Source organism: Clarias gariepinus, chromosome 8 (genome assembly GCF_024256425.1).
Source record: "Clarias gariepinus isolate MV-2021 ecotype Netherlands chromosome 8, CGAR_prim_01v2, whole genome shotgun sequence".
NCBI classification, from domain to species: Eukaryota; Metazoa; Chordata; class Actinopteri; order Siluriformes; family Clariidae; genus Clarias; species Clarias gariepinus.
This window is the reverse complement of record NC_071107.1, coordinates 10,790,752-10,810,519: the sequence shown is the minus strand read 5'-3', so window position 1 is coordinate 10,810,519 and position 19,768 is coordinate 10,790,752. Positions and strand designations below refer to the sequence as shown.

At 38.5% G+C, this 19,768-nt stretch overlaps 1 protein-coding gene across 10 annotated transcripts in view; it reads left to right on the top strand.

Annotated features, from left to right (window-relative positions):
* The window catches only part of ndst2a (N-deacetylase/N-sulfotransferase (heparan glucosaminyl) 2a), a 150,813-nt gene that overhangs the window by 91,505 nt on the left and 39,540 nt on the right, over positions 1-19,768 (top strand). For 4 of the 10 annotated variants that reach the window (XM_053501549.1, XM_053501545.1, XM_053501547.1 and 1 more), the window contains 2 exons: positions 9,690-9,780; positions 19,192-19,256. The gene's annotated coding sequence lies outside the window, so the exon portion shown is untranslated. Of the gene's footprint in view, positions 1-1,386; positions 1,621-9,689; positions 9,781-19,191; positions 19,257-19,768 lie in introns of those variants that run through there. The other 6 variants (XM_053501551.1, XM_053501546.1, XM_053501548.1 and 3 more) reach the window with 3 other exon arrangements.

Below are 19,768 nucleotides of genomic sequence, written 5' to 3'. Positions count from 1 at the left end.
GTCAGAGTGTTTGCCAAGGAAATGTTTGCATCAGCAGCACCAGCTGGGTGCATTCTGGCAAAATAAGCAGTCATGATTGAGTCATTTCTGAAGTGGCCAATTTGCATTTCAATGAAAAGGACACCGTTACATAACCGTACAATGCGTTCTGAAGTTTGCATTATGTTTTTCTCTTTTAGCTTGATTGCCTTGTACACATTCTTACTTTATAATTTAATTCTCCTTTTAGATTTTGTCTTTACCATAACTCTATTTTGTGTTTCTTATTATTCATTTTAGGATTCAAAATAAGGTTTCGTATTCTACCTATTCTTACTAGTTCCGCCTATTATTTCTTTATTTCTTTATTGATTGTTTTGTTTAAGCGAGCAAGCTTCATTCGGTCAGGTCTAGACTTAGCAGTGTCATGTGGAACTAAAATTTAGTCAGCTGAAGACTGAATGTACTTAATGACCAGGTTATCACATCAGGAGAGTTTTGATTCTCTGAAGGCACAGGCATGTTCCAGGACCCCAACTGTGAACGGGTGGTTCTGGAAGTGTGAGGAATCATTTTCATACATGAACAGGACACCACACTATGCCATGCAATTAAAGTCATCTGAACAATTTTTTTTTCTCTTTTTTGTCTGGACAGTGTATACAACCGCATAAATCAAAAATTACTTTTGTTTGATGTAGGCTTTGGGATTGAGTGCATATTGAATGTGTTTGATTTGTCTGTATGTGTTTGTCAGCAAATATTTTTGGTTAAGGCATTCAAGGGCTGTCTGTAACTGGTGGAAAATATTTGTGTACATGCACTTTTATTACAGCAGCCTGGTGTCAGTTTTAAATGTGCTTAATAAAGACAATTTAAAATACTGTAAATGCTCTTACTTACGTACTTTAACTAATCAATCAGCCAACACTGTCCTGTAATCGTATCAGACAGGACTGTAGGACAGTCATGGTTTTCTTACTGAAGAGTCAGAGTCGGATGCAGCACTGACGGACCGAGCTACTCCCATACTTCAGATCCTCCGAGACCTTATTTCAGCTCTTTGCACCACACTTACTTTATGCTGAGGATTGGCGAGTGCTGATAGTTTCCTCAGGGATCATGCCTACGTGGATGTCTAAACATGTGTTGTGATGTTCTTTTCGAGTTAATCATTGAAGTCAGAAGTTACACACTGCTGCTGCTGCATGAATAGAGCTCTTATCTGCCGGACCGATGCTTCCACCAGGCACCAAAGCCCTCCCTCTCTTCCTGCGCTGCTATCGTCTCTGCACAACCCCTGGCAGGACATATAGACTGAGAGTGCCATTAGCCTTATCTCCTGACTGGTCCTTTCATTTTTCCCCCTCTTTGTGAATTTAATTTAAGCCTGCGTCACAATTTGGGCAAGTACGCTTGTGTGGAATATTCACAGGTTGTGTCTCGCCTATTTCTGGTCAAATGTCCTCATTTTACTGGATGTCCTGGTGCCTTTCTATTGTGATTTTCATTAACTTTTTTTTTTTTTTTTTTGCTGAGTCATGCTGCATTGGCTTTTTATGTGGAAGATCACACTTGGTCTTTGGTTCCTGTAGGCATGGTTGAGCCTTGGGTGGCCGTGATCCTGTCATCACTATACTGGTATAAACTTGATAATGTGTTAATGTTATGTGGTGTTAATGTTACGGCAAATAGACGTACATACACAGAATTTTAAAATGTCGTTTGCTCGGGCTGTTAGCTGGCGAGCGGTCATTCCACAGCTGTTGCTCACAGAACTTTAATTTTCTTGTGCTTTGGGAGAAATAAAATGTGGCTGTTAGGTTAAAAACACTCAACTAAATTGCAAGTTCTGAAAGGAACTTGACCAAGTCGATCTCGACAGCTGGGTCAGAGTTCAGCTTTTATGTCATGTCTCTGATGAGCACTTCTGCTTTTTCCAGAGTTGTATGTGTTTTCGCGTTTTTCCTTTTCTTTTTTTTTTTTTTATAAAATGTGGCACTCTGTCTTCAATAATCAGAATGATGAAGGTTTCAAAGCCTTGTCCTTGTGCCTGTGCCCTATTATTTATCAGTGATTTTAAGAGTTGACAGCTCTCCTGTCTGTCAGTAGTCGGTATAGTGTGCGGCACCCTGCAGGGATCGTGATACAGTCCGAAGCACTTCATGTCACTGGAACCGCGGGACAGAAGCCTCACGCGTGCTGCACTTCTTCGGCTCCACGGTGTTGCAGGCGGTTTATGATGCTGAGGGTCGTACTGCGATGCCCTTGAGCAAGGGATTTATGAAGGCCATGAATTTGATGGCATGCTGTTAATCCTTAAACATTTATTTATCCACAGCGGGGCCGGCCATAGATTATTTCTCGCTCTTTTTCCCGAAGCCGCCATGTTGAAGCATGAAAAGCCGGTGGATTCGCAACACCTCAGGAAAGCTTGGGTTCAGAAGTGACTTTTTCAGCGGCAAAACAGCGGTGATTATAAAATAAACCGAGATATGGCTTCCCTTTCGCGTCTCCATCATCTCGTATTTGATATTGAGCCCTAACTTGCTGAATTAAATATAGAATCTCTAAAATTAAATATTCTGGACAGACATTCAAAATATTTCTTTTTATAATTTAAATAAAATCATCTTCAAATCTTTTCAGATTTGGCTGCAGTTTAGTTTTGATGTTTAGAGTTTTCGAGCCCTTGTTCGGTGATACAGAGGTTACCCGAAAAGTCATCTCTCTTGCGTGTGCAGATAAAGCAATGCTCATACCAATAACTAATTAAATTCGCTCAAGTGGAAAGAATGCGGGACACTGATTTATCTCGCCAGCAGTTGTTTTGGCTTAAACTTTATTTAGGCGAACTTTGACCTGTGCTTTGGCATTGTGAAAAAAGCGAGCTTCTCTTAAAGCAAATTCTAAAGAGAAAGAGCTACTTGCTTATTAAGTTGTAATTACTTTGTGGTGGGGAAAAAAGTGATGTCTTGCCAATTGTAATACTCCAGAGCTAGCTTTTGTGGTAATAATAATTGTTATTAATAATTTAAAGTGGTAGTAATAATTATTATGACGGATTATCATTATTTTTTGTCCCCCAGATCACATTGTGGGAGTATTATTATTACCCTTTTTTTTTTAAAAAAAAATAGGCTGACGTTTTTGTTTCTCCTAACGTTGCATTTGTTTATACTGCATTATCATTCCTTGTGTTTTTTTTTTCTTTTTTTTTCTTCCCACACTAGTGCTTTTCTTTGAGTGATACTTGAGGTCTTTAATAAAGCTTTCAGCTTTTGTGAGTGAAAGAAAACAAGCTAATCTTGGCTCTTCTCCGTTACAGAAAAGGATTTTTTTTTTGCACTTAGTCATGTTTAAGGGTTTTTTCAGATTTTTTCAGATTTTTAACTTCCTGGCAACATTGGATGTAGTGGCACTCATGTTCTGTCTGGTAGCCAAACAACAGCAACAACCAAAGAAAACATCCTTCTTATTCCCAAAAGAAAACAAGCCTCATAAAAGTTCGGGATAGACCAGTGTATGTATGCCACAGGGGCCTGGATGCTGGCATTGTTTAATCTTTCAGAACCCTGTGCTGAAAAATGAAATAAGTTGGCGCTGCCTGCGAGTGAGCACAGGAGTTGTGCAAAGATTACATCCTATTAGATTATAACCATGGAGGTTTGGATTAGATTTTTTATTTATTTATTTATTTTTGTGCAAAGCTACTGATTGTGCAGCTCCAGAGTTTAAGTTGAAGTGATGTAGAGCAATTGCTCGAATTAGGAGATAAGATGAGAACAGTGCTGCATATTTTTGAAAGATGGACTGTTTGGCCCCGTCTCCTGATGTGTCATTGTGTTAGGGAAGATGAAATGCTGTTTGACAGACTGAGTGCTTCTGTGGGGATCTGATAGAATTGCAAGTCTTATCTCTCTGCCTTATGATGCCTAACAGACAACTGCCTGACAGGTGAAACTCCTCCTTTAGTCTGTCAGGAGAATGGGATTAAAATGTGATTTACTTTTTTTTTTAAACCACGTTGCCTTTTGTGAAATGTTTTTTTGCTTTGCTTTTGCCGTTCTGCCTCCGTAACTAGCATAACTAGGAGTTTATCTGCCGCTAGTGGCAGCTCAATCGCGTACGCACGCACACACGCACGCTCGTTTCTGTGCCGGGTCGACTCAAGTGGCCCGGGCTCAGATTGGAGTCAATGCTCGGCTAATAACGTGTCACTGGATTTTAGGAGAAATTTCTCCTTGCTTCTCCCTCCGAGCTAGTGAGAAATGTAGCCGACAGGGCAGGCGCGGCCTTCTGGTCCTGCACTGGCCACAATAAATATAATCATTTTCTAATCTTCTTTTCTGTCATTGGACTTAGTGCTGTGCTACATTTTCTCCATCCCCTGATGTTTCCTGTCTGGTTGTGGTACCAGACCCGTTCATACAAATGCCACAGGAGTCTAGACAGAGACTTACGGCTAGAACCGGACATAAACCCCATGACTCGACTTCAACATACAGCCATACAGAATAATAAGAATAATCATCATCCTAAGGATAAATAAACACGCATAGCTTAAATGTAAAGAGGCTTCAGATCTTCAGACCTAGCAGTTGTTGTTGTTTTGCCTTTGCTTCCTTCACACACAGGTTACAGTGGTGTGAAAAACTATTTGCCCCCTTCTAATCAACCTAATAATTAGGGTTATTAGGGTTATTAATTATTGGTTGGGCCACCCTTAGCAGCAATAACTGCAATCAAGCGTTTGCGATAACTTTTACAAATAGAGTCTTTTACAGCGCTCTGGAGGAATTTTGGCCCACTCATCTCTGCAGAATTTTTGTAATTCAGCTTTATTTGAGGGTTTTCTAACATGAACCGCATTTTTAAGGTCATGCCACATCTCCTCAATAGGATTCAGGTCAGGACTTGACTAGGCCACTCCAAAGTCTTCATTTTGTTTTTCTTCAGCCATTCAGAGGTGGATTTGCTGGTGTGTTTTGGGTCATTGTCCTGCCGCAGCACCCAAGATCGCTTCAGCTTGAGTTGACGTACAGATGACCGGACATTCTCCTTCAGGATTTTTTGGTAGACAGTAAATTCATGGTTCCATCTATTACAGCAAGCCTTTTAGGTCCTGAAGCAGCAAAACAACCCCAGACCATCACACTACCACCACCATATTTTACTGTTGGTATGATGTTCTTTTTCTGAAATGCTGTGTTACTTTTACGCCAGATGTAACGGGACACGCACCTTCCAAAAAGTTCAACTTTTGTCTCGTCGGTCCACAAGGTATTTTCCCAAAAGTCTTGGCAATCATTGATATGTTTTTTAGCAAAATTGAGACGAGCCTTAATGTTCTTTTTGCTTAAAAGTGGTTTGCGCCTTGGAAATCTGCCATGCAGGCCGTTTTTGCCCAGTCTCTTTCTTATGGTGGAGTCGTGAACACTGACCTTAATTGAGGCAAGTGGGGCCTGCAGTTCTTTAGATGTTGTCCTGGGGTCTTTTGTGGCCTCTCGGATAAGTTGTCTCTGCGCTCTTGGGGTAATTTTCTTTGTGTCAGGTAGCTCCTATTTAAGTGATTTCTTGATTGAAACAGGTGTGGCAGTAATCAGGCCTGGGGGTGACTATAGAAATTGAACTCAGGTGTGATAAACCAAAGTTAAGTTATTTTTTAACAAGGGGGGGCAATCACTTTTTCACACAGGGCCATGTAGATTTGGTAATCTAAGATTTGGTAATAAGTTTTTTTTCTCCCTTAATAACGTAAACCTTCATTTGAAAACTGCATTTTGTGGTCAAATATGTTATCTTTGACTAATAGTTAACGGTTTTTGATGAGCAGAAACATTTAAGTGTGACAAACATGCAAAAGAATAAGAAATCAGGAAGGGGGCAAATAGTTTTTCACACCACTGTACATATACGATGCACATTTCTTGTTCTTGTTTACAAATAAAATGAGGACTTGCACTTTGGGAACATGGACAGTAACAGTGCTGCTGAAACACACACCATTACAGGTTAAAGTTTATGTTTCAGTTTCAATCATACTGCTGCTTCCATGCCGTATTTATACCCTTCTACACTTTTAGTTCTCGGTTTACACTTACATTTTCTGTAAATCTTATGTAATTTATATATTTCTATTTTAATTCTGTTTTTTTTTCCACGATTCATTTATCATCTAAACCAGGTGCATTGGTGGCTCAGGCGTAGTACTTGCATTTCTAGTTTCTCTTAATTCTTATGTTTTTCCGACCATGCTGAAGGCCCGGGTTTGATTGTTGATTGACAAACGGTGTTTATCATCTACACCGCTTTATTCTGGGTACGTGATTGAGGCCTGAAGCAATTTGGGGACACCAGTTAATTTTTTATTAAAATGTGGGAGGAAACCGGAGGCAGGAATCGATCCCTCGACCCACAGTCAAGCCAATGTTGACCACTATGCCACTCTGCCACCAAATTTTTATATTTCAACCTAATTTGTAAAATCGCTATTTTTTTTCATTCAAAATTCTAGCTTTTACTTTAATTGTATTCTCTAGTGCATTTTTTTTTACTCCATTCTAGTGAAATCTTTAAATTCTATATTATCTTTCCATTTAAGGTAAAAGCGTTTCACCGCATACACTCTTTGCTTATGTACATGACAAATAAAATCTGAATCAAGTTACGAGTCGTTCAGAGGAAAGGGACTTAACGGCATCAGTTACCAGAGCCGAGCTCACACAAGTTTATCCGATGGCAAATTTACTGAGTCACAGATGTTCTTACACGAGTCAGAGCACACTAATGAGCATCAGACAGCTTACAATATGTGGGACACAAAAAAAAATAAAAAATGCTTCGAAGACAAATTCACACTTAAGTGATTTATCCTCATAGTCACGATGGGATGCAGCTGCTCCACACCAGACAGTTTTAAACCTCACATTCCTAAATTCTAAACCTATGAACCTGTTTGTTGTTAAAAAAAATTATTAAAGGGCAAGCAAAATGAAAAACAAAAAGTGTCTTCAGGTACAGTTTGACGCTATCAATGTGCGTAGTCATGCTACAGTAGATATGTGATGTGTACGGGCAAATTCCTGCACATCTGAGTACAGTATATTAACAAAGTAATGAAGGCAGGGTAGAAAGTGCGATATCGCAACAAGTGGACAAACGGGATGCTGAGAGTGTATCGATCCCAAGCTGTTTGAAGCTTTAATATCTGATTTATAGCCACAGTGTCTTTGTTTATCCAATCAGCCTGGCAGTCCAGTGTCGAAAAAGATTTTAGGTTAGACAATCAAGGCCCCCGTGGCTCGACTGATGAACTCTAAACTCAGTACTGGTCCGAATTCAAGAGAGAAGGTGTGCATTCGGAGTCGCGTCTGAAGCTGAGGCAACGGAGGATTAGGCCATTGTGTGGGAGAGTAAGACTGATGGAGTGAGAATAATTAGAGAGAGAGAGAGAGAGAGATAGAGTGTGGGGGGTAGAATGTGTTTGTATTTTGTGACTGATGATAGCCCCAGGTTTGCTTTTGTGGTGTTTTTTTTTTTTTTTTTTTTTTTTTTGCCATCAATATTAGCATAAGCACCAGAGGATGGGACATAGAGAGAGAAAGAGAGAGAGAACACGTGAGCATATTTTTAAATCTTGGTCAAGAAACAAATACACACACACACACACACAAACTTTTGAAGCATTCCTTTTTTAGCCTAATAAATAAAAACGTCTGTCTTTTCAATGTGTGTTGCTGTGACAGATGTGTAGAAGTGACACATCTGGCTGGTTTGCAGTAATATTTTCTTTCTTTCTCTTTTTCTGTATTTATTTTTCTTATTCTGTCTCTGGCTACAGTATATATCCTTCTCTAATTCTGTCTCTTCAATTCTCTCTCTGTATATCTTTGTCATTTTTATATCTCTTTCTCTCTCTCTCTCTCTCTCTCTCTCTCTCTCTCTCTATCTCTTAGATATAAGATTTGACGGTGCTTTATTGGCCTGACAAATATTTACATTCATATTGCCAAAGGTCAGAAATAAGTCACAAGAAATTAACAGGAGTTGATAAATCCAAAAAAAGAGAGAAAAGATTTAAAAAAAAAAGTTTAAACAGTAGTAATAAATAAATTTATCTATACATATAATAAAACTGTAAACTTGGCATGTCCGTGCATTGAAAATGTTTAAGAAAAAATAATTTGGCGGATGTAAGATGAGTGATGGAACACATCAAGATGTTTTTTGGAATTTTTGTCTGTCTGTGCACGCAGTAAAAACTACCGAGCTAATTTTAATGGTGTTTTCACAGGTGTATTTGATCGAGCTTGAGGTAACATATAGATTCTGTCTCATCGCAATCGCCCCACGGTAACAGATGTGCTACTTTAAAATTTAAATAGAAAACGACCTTATATCATAAAAAAAAAAATATCAACCTTGAAGAAATGATTAGTGCGTGTTAAAATTCAACAGATGGCGGCTGTTGTGAGTGTGCAAATGAAATCCCCTTAATAAACGTCATCTCACTCCTACATTCCGCACACTACACAGTAACATAAAATTTTTTAGTTCTTTCCTGAAATTGCCGTTGTACGTTTTTTAAAACGAGTGTACGATTAAATTCCACATGAACAAAGTTGCGGGTAAATCTAGTATAAAATAAAAGTACAGGCGTTTAGTGTTGCAGTCAAAAATATTTACATTATATAATATTTTTACATTATTAAAAAAAAAAAAAAAAAAAGGAAAGCAAGCAAGGTTAATAATGATCTCTCTCTGCTTCTTTCTCTCTCCCTGTGTTCCTGCGTATGTGTGTTTGATGGGTCATTGGTCTCCTCATGTTTGTGTGTGTATGCAGTTAGCCCGCCCTCCCAGTGGAGAAATCTACTGTCTCCCTGAGCTCCATTAAACTTTAAAACCTCATTCCACGTCAACAAGTACAAAGGAGCCTCTTGTGTGTCCTTTATCTTGTTTTCTCCCATCACCTCACCTCCTCTCCTCTTCTCTCCCTCCTCGCCTGTACCCCGTCCCTCATTCCTGCTCATGACCGTGTGTGTGTGCAGTGAAATAAAACTGCTCGCCTTAATGGAGCCTCAGGACACCAGATGCACGCTGGGTATTGTTCACAATTACCACAGAAGCGCCTGGTTCCCGGAGAGCTTTTCTTCGTCCACCACTGTCTTTTCACACACACACACACACACACACACACACACACACACACACACACACACACTTACAGACACAGACACACACACACTCACAGACGCACATTCTCTCTGTCCTTTTGCTTTCTTTGGAAGCTTATGTTTACCACCGGAAAGTGTTTTGATAAGCAAACGTGTGTGTGTGTCTTTGTGTCCGAGTGTGTGTGTGTGTGTGCGCACATGCATACTGGATCAGACTGACCTCAATGTGTCTAATTGAGAAGGGGTGTGGCGTTAATCCTCAGCTGATACACCCCACTTTACCTTGGTGTGTTTGTCTGTAGGTCAGAGTCTAGGAAAGGAGACAAGACTCTCTCTCTCACACACACACACACACACACACACACACACACACACACACACACACACACACACACACACACACACACACACACACACACAAAGAAAAACCTTCCAAATGGAGGAGAGAGCAAATATTGACTGCCTGGCCTCTCAGCCGCACAGAGAGTCATCCGTCACAGCCTAACCTCACTGTCCCTTCTGTCCTCATTACAGAAACCTGGATTTATTGCACATTTTTACACAATTAGAGGAGAAGCTGACGGATTAAGTGACCGACCGAAGGAAGCCCAGTCCACAGCAAGAAGTAAGACTCGTCTTCTTATATCAATCCTTTATTTTAACTATCTATACATCTATATAGCTGTCTTGTACTGTCTTATTGGTCTTGGTGTGTGTGTGTGTTGTTGGTCTTTTCCTTCCTTGCATATTGTGTCTCTGTCTTCTTGTTTCGCCTTGTGCTGCTCGTCAGTGGACTGACTATACTGATAGCTGAGATGGATGACTAAAGCAATAAGCACAGCTCTTATCTTTCAGATGTGATGAGGCCATAATAATGATGATGATGATGATATTTTATGCTCTCAGTGTCTCTTTGAGTGAATTATACGTCTATTGATCTTTCTTGTCATCCGTCAGTAGTGCTGTGTATATGAAGTTTGGGTCTTGTGCAACTGGACTTTGTACAACATCTTTTACACAGACAGACGTTTGAACAGGTGCCTTTTTGTGTGTTTTGGGGTTTTAAAGAAATAGTCAACGTTTCGACTATGATTCGGCAGTAAAAAAAAAAAATAGTGGAAACCACAATTAAGCTTAATAATAATAATAATAATAATAATAATAATAATAATAATAATGAGAGTAAGATCATTTCCACAAACACAGTGTGAGCAGAACTCTCAGGATTGGGACTAAACAGACGTGTGCACATGGTAAGCCGTTTGTTAGTGAGACTAATCAGAGAAAACTCTTTGCTAAGGAGAAAAATGATTAGATTTTGGTGCAATGGATAAAGGTCATGTGGTCTGATGAGTTCAGATCGTCCCAATACCAGAGTAATGGGTGCGTCAGGGTAAGAAGGGAAGCTCATGAAGCAATGGACCGATCATGTGCAGTACCCACTGTTCAATTTTCTGGAGGCAGTGGTCTTTTTCCCTTGATCTTCCCTAAGTCTAGTCCCAGCAACGTTAGTGCTATGAAAAAGTATTTGCCCTCTTCCTAGATAATTTTTTTGTTTATTTTGCATATTTTTACACTTAAATGATTAAGATCATCATATACATTTTAACATCACAAAAAGATAACCAGAGTAAACACAAAATGCAGTTTTTAAATAATAATTTAATTTATTAAGGTGGAAAAAATCTGTTTAAACCCACTTGGCTCTATGTAAAAAAAGGTCATTGTCTTTCCTTTCAAAATCAAGAATGAACTGTGATTTTTTTTCTTTTTTTTTTCTTTTTGGAAAGCCAAGTTAAATTCCACCCAGGCCTGATTACTGAAATCACTTAAAAAAAAAAAAAAACTTGGAACAAAGACCTTTCCAAGAGAGGCCACCTAACAAAATTATTCCGAGAGCACAACAAACACTAATCCAGGAGCTCATAAAATCACCCAGAACTGCAGACCTCACAAAGACTTGTCTCACATTTGCCAAAGATCATCTTGATTATCTTTGTGTAATATATTAAATGTGTTTGATGATTTAAAACAAAACAACAAAAAAAAATCATGATGGGTCAAGTACTTTTTCATGACACTGTATTGGCAATAAAATTAAGTCAGCTGACGACCTGAATGTACATAATGACCAGCGTATCGCAGCTATGAAGGTTTTTCTTCCCTGATGGCACGTGTGTGTTCCAGGACTTAAATTGTCAAAAAGTGAAAGAGTAGTTCTGGGAGCATGAGGAATTATTTTCACACCTGATCAACATTGTGTGTTGAATGGAATCAGGCAGTGTATGTCTGATATTACTCAAAAACGTAAAAACAGCTGAAAGAGTGTTCATTAAACATTTATACAAGGTACTTAGCATACGTGGTCTGATAAGTCCAGATTTGCCCTGTTCCAAGAGTGATGAGTGTAACAGTGTAAGTAGAGACGGGGGTAGCCTTTGGACTACTGACTGAAAGGTCCCAGGTTCAAACCCCAGCACCACCAAGTTGCTACTGTTGGGTCCCTAAGCAGGGCTCTTAACCCTCAATTGCTTAGGTGTAAAAAAAAAGAAAAAAAAAAGAAAAAGTATAAAAATATTTATTTAGATTTTTTTTAAACCAAACAGAAAAAGATTCTAAGTGAAATTCTATTATCACTTCAAACCCTGACGATGCTGCAGTAATCTGTTAGCTGAGAGTGTAAGATTGTAATTGGCTCCTCATGCTTACTGGGAATGAACATATTACACTCTCTCCTGTCAGTCAAGAGAAACACACATGAGTTCTGGGCATCTGTGAGATCACACGTGAAAAAAAGGACAGGTAGTCCTCAGGGGTAGCTCAGTGGTTACAGCATTGGACTACGGTTGGAAGCGTTCAACCGCAAAGTTGGCACTGTTGGGCAAGGGGCCTTGTTGGACCCTCGAATGCTTAGATGTATCATGAGAAAAAAATATTAAGTCTCTCTGAATAAGGGTGTCTGCCAAATGCCTAAATGTAAATGTAGGTAGTGCTTTTTTTTTCTCTGAGCGTGTTTAGCTACACTGTGACGCAGCATGAGCTGCAGAAAGATGCAGCTGGCTTGCCGCGTGAGCCTGGAGGAAGCATGTGTTAGCCTTCACCTTCCCTGGTTGGTAGCCATCATGTGACTGAAGAGAGCTTGTGGGAATTCTAAGGAAGTGGGAATAAAAATTTCTGTTGGAAATTGCTTTTTGACAACCAGACCTGAAAGGTAGATGAGGTTCATTCGGCTCCTGTTGACTTTAGTGCTTTTTATTAAAGTACATTTCAGACAGTTATATTTGAGGACCGGAGGGGAGAAGTGTGTGCTCTCTTCACAAGCGCCAAACAACACCGACTGCTCATGTCTTTTTACCTGAAATTACTCCTACTCTTCTTACCCAAAGTTAAACAAAAAAAACTTCTTGTTAATTCACTCTCTCTTAAGCAATCCCTCATCTTATTAAGGCTACTGTCTGGCCACAAAGAGACGATCAGCAAACTGCTGCGATAAAAGCTAACATGATTTGGTGTTATTTGTCTGGTATCTCTCACATCAGTCAAGCCTTGTTGGAAGTTGTTAGCCTATTTTGTTTGTCAGATTGCTGTTTCCAGAGCTACTTAGACGTCCAGTCGGCTAATTTGTTGGTGCCAAAACATTTCACTTAACCTCTTTGATCTGCTGTCTCTTGATGTCTGTTTCTTAATGAGCTCTTATCTCTTTGGATGGAAAAACAAGCCAGTAAGGACTACAGCGCTACCACATACAGTGGTACACATATACCAGTGTTTTTCAACACTGGGTCACCCAAGTATATCTGTCCACCCTTTTTAAAAATCTGTCCAGGAGAATGATGCCATCCGCTATCATTATTATTATTATTAGTTGGTCATGGAATTGCATATATACCAAAAAAAAAAGAAAGGTAGTTTCTGAGTTATGGACGAGTTCCATTCCGGGAGGTCGTTCGCAAGTCTGATTTGTTCTTAAGTCTGACAAAATAAGTCGTCTCTATCTTTGACACGAATGTACGATGTTGGGCATATCAATCCACTAAATCTGTCTTCTTTCTCCACACTGCCATCATGTGGCCTAATACTATAACATAGAAAATGAATCTCACCTTTTTGTGTGTGTTGGGGTTTAAAAAAAAAAAAGACAACATTTCGACCATGATTCGGCAGTAAAAAAAAAAAAGTGTAAACCACAACTAAGCTTAATAATAATGAGAGTAAGATCATTTTCACAAACGCACAATGTGAGAAGAACTTCTCAGGATTGGGACTAAACAGATATGTCCACATGAGAAAGCCATTCGTTAGTGAGACTTATCAGAGAAAAGTCTTTAGTTTGCTAAGGAGAAAAAAGACTAGATTTTGGTGCAATGGATAAAGGTCATGTGGTCTGATGAGTTCAGATCGTCCCAATACCAGAGTGATGGGCGCGTCAGGGTAAAAAGGGAAGCTCATAATACGATCGGCCGATCATGTGCAGTACGCACTGTACAAGTTTCTGGAGGCAGTGGTCTTTTTCCCTCGATTTTCCCTAAGTCCAGACTCAGCAACTTTACAGTGCTGTGAAAAAGTATTTTCCCCCTTCATAAATTATTTTTTTTTGCAGGCAAAATACGACTCATTTGACAAAATGAGTCGTATACGCCTTTGACACGAATATACTGTACATTGTTGGGTATATCAGTCCACTAAATCAGTCCTTTTTCTCCATTTTGCCATTATGTGGCCAAATACTGTAAGAAAGAAAATAAATCTCACATGTCAAATGTAAGAGTGTTGTCTCTTCGCCATTAAATTTGGAGGGGAATCCCAGACTAGGTTCAGAGGGTGTGTTTTGGTGTTGGTGAATTACAAACTGTGCTGGTCACTGACCCTCCAGGACTGGATTTGGAGACCCCTATTTTAAAGGGTTATGTGCTTTCTCAAACAAGACCATATTTGTATCCTGAAGATTGTTCAATTCTTAATTTTTTACTTTGTCTTACCCTTCACATCACGGGTAGATGAGGAGGGTTAGTGGGTTGGAACTTTAAAATGTGAAATTAATAAAAATATCAAGTAAATAAAAATATCAAGTAAATAAAAATATCGTAAATGATGTTCTATGTAATAGACCACTTTTGATCTGCCAGGTAATCCCGGTTCATTCCACTGAATACCACCTCAAGTATAGTATTTTAAACCTGTGTAAAACACTGCATAGGCTCCCAAACTAACATAAATCTCAAGTATGCACCATGTGAATAACATGCTGTACATCATGTAAATGTTTGGTTGAGTTCTATTTTGTAGACAGCTGACTTACATCCCGGTCTGCATGTCCAAAAATCCTATTTAAAAATCAAGGGCATTAACATGGACTTTGTTAGTAAACTAACAGCCAATATTCATCTGGTAAGGCTTTCCGCTAGATTTTGTAGCATGCCTCAGGGGATGGTTTTTTTTTTCTCTCTCTCTCTTCTTTCAGCCCTGAATGCATTAAAGTGGGAAGGCTCTGGCACCTGAGGAAGTCAGAGCTCCTGTTTATCCCAGTGGTGTTGAAGTCAGGGTCGTGTGCAAGCCAATCGATTTATTCAACGGCAATCTCGCCTAACTGTTCATGAAGCTTGCTTATTGCATCTGGGTCATGGTTGAGCGTCTTAGTTCCAAGTAAAGGATAATTCTTAATGCTACAGCATGCAAAGACATCCTGTACAGTTGTGTATACTTTTATAGCAACAATCTGGGTAATCTAGTGTAATCTGTATTGTGTAAATCAGGTTGGATTGGCCTAAAGTGTTGCTTTAATGTTATAATGTTAACAGAAGTTCTTGGGAACTGTTCTTTAACAGAAGTTATTTCTTGGGAAGATGCAGTAGTCTCTAATGGCATAAGATGATGGATTAACATGGTGAGAGTGTCTGATAAACTGCTCAGGAAGTAAACAGTGCTTGTTCAAGTGGTATACATATACCACACACAGTTTAGGATTTTACAAACTCTTTTAACCATAAGGAGGACAATACTTGGGGCTGCTCGATTACGGCTAAAGCTTGTGGTCAATATCGAGATCACAATTATTTAACTTTGGAAATATCATGCATTTATTGAACTTTACAACCTTTGATTTTAACAAATAATTTTCTTTAAATTGAAACTCAAAAAAAAAAAAAAAAAGCTTAGATAGAGAAATGCCACAGCCTGCCACAATAGGAGTGCAACACACAACTCAAACTTTTGATTTTATATATTGATGTTTTTGAGCCATGGACAGAATATATTTTTTAGAAAACAAGGAGGCAAATATAATTGTGTATTTCTGTTTATTTTGTACCCTTCTCTGTGTACTTTTCTATTCATTGCTTATAGAACACCTAAACTAAAAAACGTTTGCAAAAGGTTAAAATAAAACTTGCTTTAAATTAAAACATGGAAGTTGTTCAATAATTAATTTAATGAAATCTTTAAACTATTTAATATGCATTTGTTAAATTAAAGTTGATTGATTCGTGATTTTTTTAAAAACTTTTTTTTGTTACTATTTTATAGGTCAGGTCCTAACCTTTTACCTTTAAACATTAGTAAGTACAGTAAATAACAATGAAAGCATAATAGATTTTTTAAAAGTCTTTAGCTCAACAGAATGTTTTAAATTATAAAAAGGTTTTAAAAATCTTGACCATTAAAACCATGTGTGTATGTGTGTATGTATGTGTGTGTGTGTGTGTGTGTGTGTGTGTGTGTGTGTATGTATGTATGTGTGTGTGTGTATATATATATATATATATATATATATATATATATATATATATATATATATATATATAATGTGTGTATGTATGTATGTATGTATATATATATATATATATATATATATATATATATATATATAGTTCCAGTATGAGTTTTAGTGCTGATATTATATTAGTTGGGCTGTTTTATATTGATGTTCACAGGGATTCAGCTGGCATCCTAAACACAATTTAGTGTTATCCGGCAACCCACAGAGCAGTGGTGTGTGACCCGCAGGGAACGTGATTGAGTGAGCAACAATACAGTTTGTGCGCATGTCTGAGAGAAAATAAAATAAATTAGCCCATGATGGTTCACACGCGTGCCAACTGTGGGGAGAGACCTGAACTGATCACGAACCGACTACAGTCCGTCACCACTAGCTTTTAACGAAGGACGAATGTGCAAGACATATAACTACAAGGAGAAAATCTTTGTGAAACAACAAACTCTTGTTTTTATAACTATTGGAAGCAAGTGTAAAATTACAACTGCTAGCAAAACAGTTGCATTAAGTAAATCATTTTATTTAGTAAAAGATACAAAAAAACTTAAGTTACAAAAATCATCACATCAGCTGCTTGAGGATTGTCATTGTTATTCACAAAATCTAAACGTTAAAGGGTGAAGTGTGCTCATGATATTTCAGAAGAGTGTATGTTGAATATAATTTATCACACGCTTGATAATATTTAGACCTATAACCGCAGTAGCCTCCTGTTCATCAGATGATCATTCAAACACTATGGCATTATCCACGTTCTACGTTGTACAGCTTTTCAAAAATATCTTAATCTCTACCGTGTTGTCATGTCCTCTACCTCATGCGTCATGTTAAAATAATGCTTTGTCATCGCTATGTTACCATAGGTCGGTAACATTAACGCATTAAATGAGGCATGACGATATGACCTTTTTCTATCGAGCCCTTTTGAAGCCATGTGGTGTCAGACTATTTACAAGCCTTTAAAAATGAGTATCTCTCCTGAGCTCTGATTTTGAGAATTTGGCCTGTACATAATTGTGGCGTCAGATGAGGCGTGGTAATGCTCGTTATCAGCACCGTTAGCATCCTGACCTCCATCGGTGAAGACAGAAGCGCCATGTACAGCTCCAACTGTAGATCCTGCTGGCTTGATTGATGGCTTTATTCAGCCAGATGAAGAGCTGTCAGAAACCTTTTCCTGAGCGACACATCCGTAATGCTGAGGTGTACGAAATCTCTCAGACTCTGTGATAAGTTTCCGATTTCAGTATGTTGGAACGATAAAGTCTGTTCCACATGTGGTCTTGCAGACAGCATTGGTGCTGGATTTGCCGAATAGCAGAGATGTATTATTCATCATCACAGCTCTCAGGTGTGTGTATGTGTGTGTGGGAGAGATAGTAAGAGTTTGGCCACAGTAGTAGCACTTTGTTGGGGTGTTATTGGTAAGAATCATGCAAGTATAAGCTATAACTAAATTACCTTCATAACCTGTTTGACTTAACGTACAGCACAGCAGACGCGTGCAATCAACTGCTGTAAAGGCAAAGACGTCTTCAGATGATAGAAAGGTATATAGAAAAGTAATTAATGCAACAAAGCCAGTAATTGGTGTGATGACATTTGGGTTAAAATTAAATCTCAGATAAAACTTTAACAGTAAAAAAAAAAAAAAAAATAGCTGCTTAGTATTAATAAACACCCTGCAGAACCAGACTCTGCTTTCTTTCTTTCTTTCTTTCTTATAAAATCTTTTACTTAATATGCTACTTTCTTTTTTGGCCTGCAGCAAATATTTTGCTAAAGATTATTTTTATTTATTTATTTATTTTTTTGCTGGAATAATATTTGAAAATCCATTTTTTTATCGATTATTTTTATTTTTTATTTAAGTCATAAAAAAAATTATAATAATAAAAAAAAAAAAAAACACAGTATTGAAAGTGTCCTGTGTTCTGTGTCCAGTCCTTGCTTGCCTGGTGTTACTCTTATCAGTAGCATTAGAAAGGAAAGACATCTATTACTCTGTGAGCACGACCAATTATGCACTGCAAAAAATGACGACAGGTGAAATATTCTTAACTTATCTATAATTTCTTAAAAATAAGTTTACATAACTAAAATTGCAAGCAAAAAAAACAGAAGTCTTGTTTTACTGGCTTATTTAAATAAGCTATATAAAATATAAATTGCTGAAAAGTAGCACCATTCTCTCAACATTTTCTAAGAAATTATAAATAGGTTTAGGATTCAAGAATATATTCCTTCATATTATTTGCAGTGTGCTCATTAAACCTCCTGGCCAAGGACGACTGTGGCTTCAATGGCCAAAATCAAGGGCGCGCGGGTCCGGGTGCAGACCCAACAAGGTGTTTCAGATGGATTTTTATTTCTTGCTCTGTAAAGCCTTCATAACAGCTCTAATCTGAGGTGCTGGTCGTTTATTAGTGATTTTTGAAGCTGGTAACTCCAAATTAACTTCTCCTCTGCAGCAGAGGTAAGTTTTGGTCTTGCTTTCCTTAAATGGTCTTCATGAGAGCCAGTTTCATCATGGTGCTTAATGGATTTTTACATTTGCACTGTTCTTGCAAGAACTATTTCACAACAGAGGACCTTCATGTCCTGACTCATGTTGTTTTTGTTGTCGTTGTTGCTTACTTACCTACAGTAATGCCATACGTGTTATTTCATAGTTTTGGGGAAAAAAACCCTGAACCAGTGCATCTGATCACATTAGATTATTTAGCTGAAAAGTAAAAAAAAAAAGAATGGACAAAAACTAGACACATTCTCACCTCAGACTAATGGTCCATGACTTTAAAGTAGTCAAAAGCAGGAACCTGGGCAAAATGTCAAGCGTCAAAATATAACAGATATCACAATAAAGTCATGTTAGTTGCTATTTATAGTTGTTAGTTACATTTCTAAGCAAGGAATTTTTCATTAATGGTGAATATTCTTGCCCTACACATTCGGGAGCCACACTGCTGCTGGTCCTGCCAGAAAAAGGAACATTTCTTCTTTCTAAATCGTTAATTTTTTTCTTCTTTCTTTGTGCTATAATTAGGCTAGCTCCATGTAGACTCAAGAAAATACATGGAACATGTACCATAGATTTAACTTGGGGGGGATTTGGACGGAGAAAAACAAAACACATTAGAACAGGAGGCTGAACAATAGGTTAACGATAAGGCATTGCTGTTTTGGAAAGGAAACTGTGTTTTGGCACGTCGGATTACAGGAGCTTCCCTGTTTTAATCAGGTTACCTTCTCTGTTGCCTCCAGATTCCCAGAGCGAACAACTTGGCATATTCACCGGGGGCCTCGTACGAGCATCCTCGTCAGACTTGGTATGTCATTCTGCCTGACTCTGTGTGTGAGGTTGAGTTTGTGCTTGTGGGGTCCTTCAGGAGTTTTTTGTGCGCTTGGTGGAATGGATCGTAGAATGAATTGTGAAGCCTGGCAAGCAGAGGTGGTGGGAAAAAAAGGGATGGCCTTCCAATGACAGAGAGTGAAAAGATATCAGGGGAGAAACCGTGCCAAAGAAATTTTAATTGGAAGGAAGAGGCGGACATGTTTGGAGCTGGGTGGGAAACCCTGCCAAGAAAACAATACAGAATACAAGGGCCTCCCTCAATATATTTCTTGTCCTCCCCCCCCTCCTTTTTTTTCTTTATTTTCTCCCACACACACTAGTGAAGGTGTTGGTTCTCATGTGTCAAGCCTGCAGTTCTTCAAACACATCCATTCACGATTCATTTGCCGTTGTAGCCAGAAATCGGTCCAAATGAGCGAGTGTGTGTTTATGCGTCTTAACGGTGTGTGAGCAGAAAAGAGTGTGACGTTTCTGGACAGAATGCAC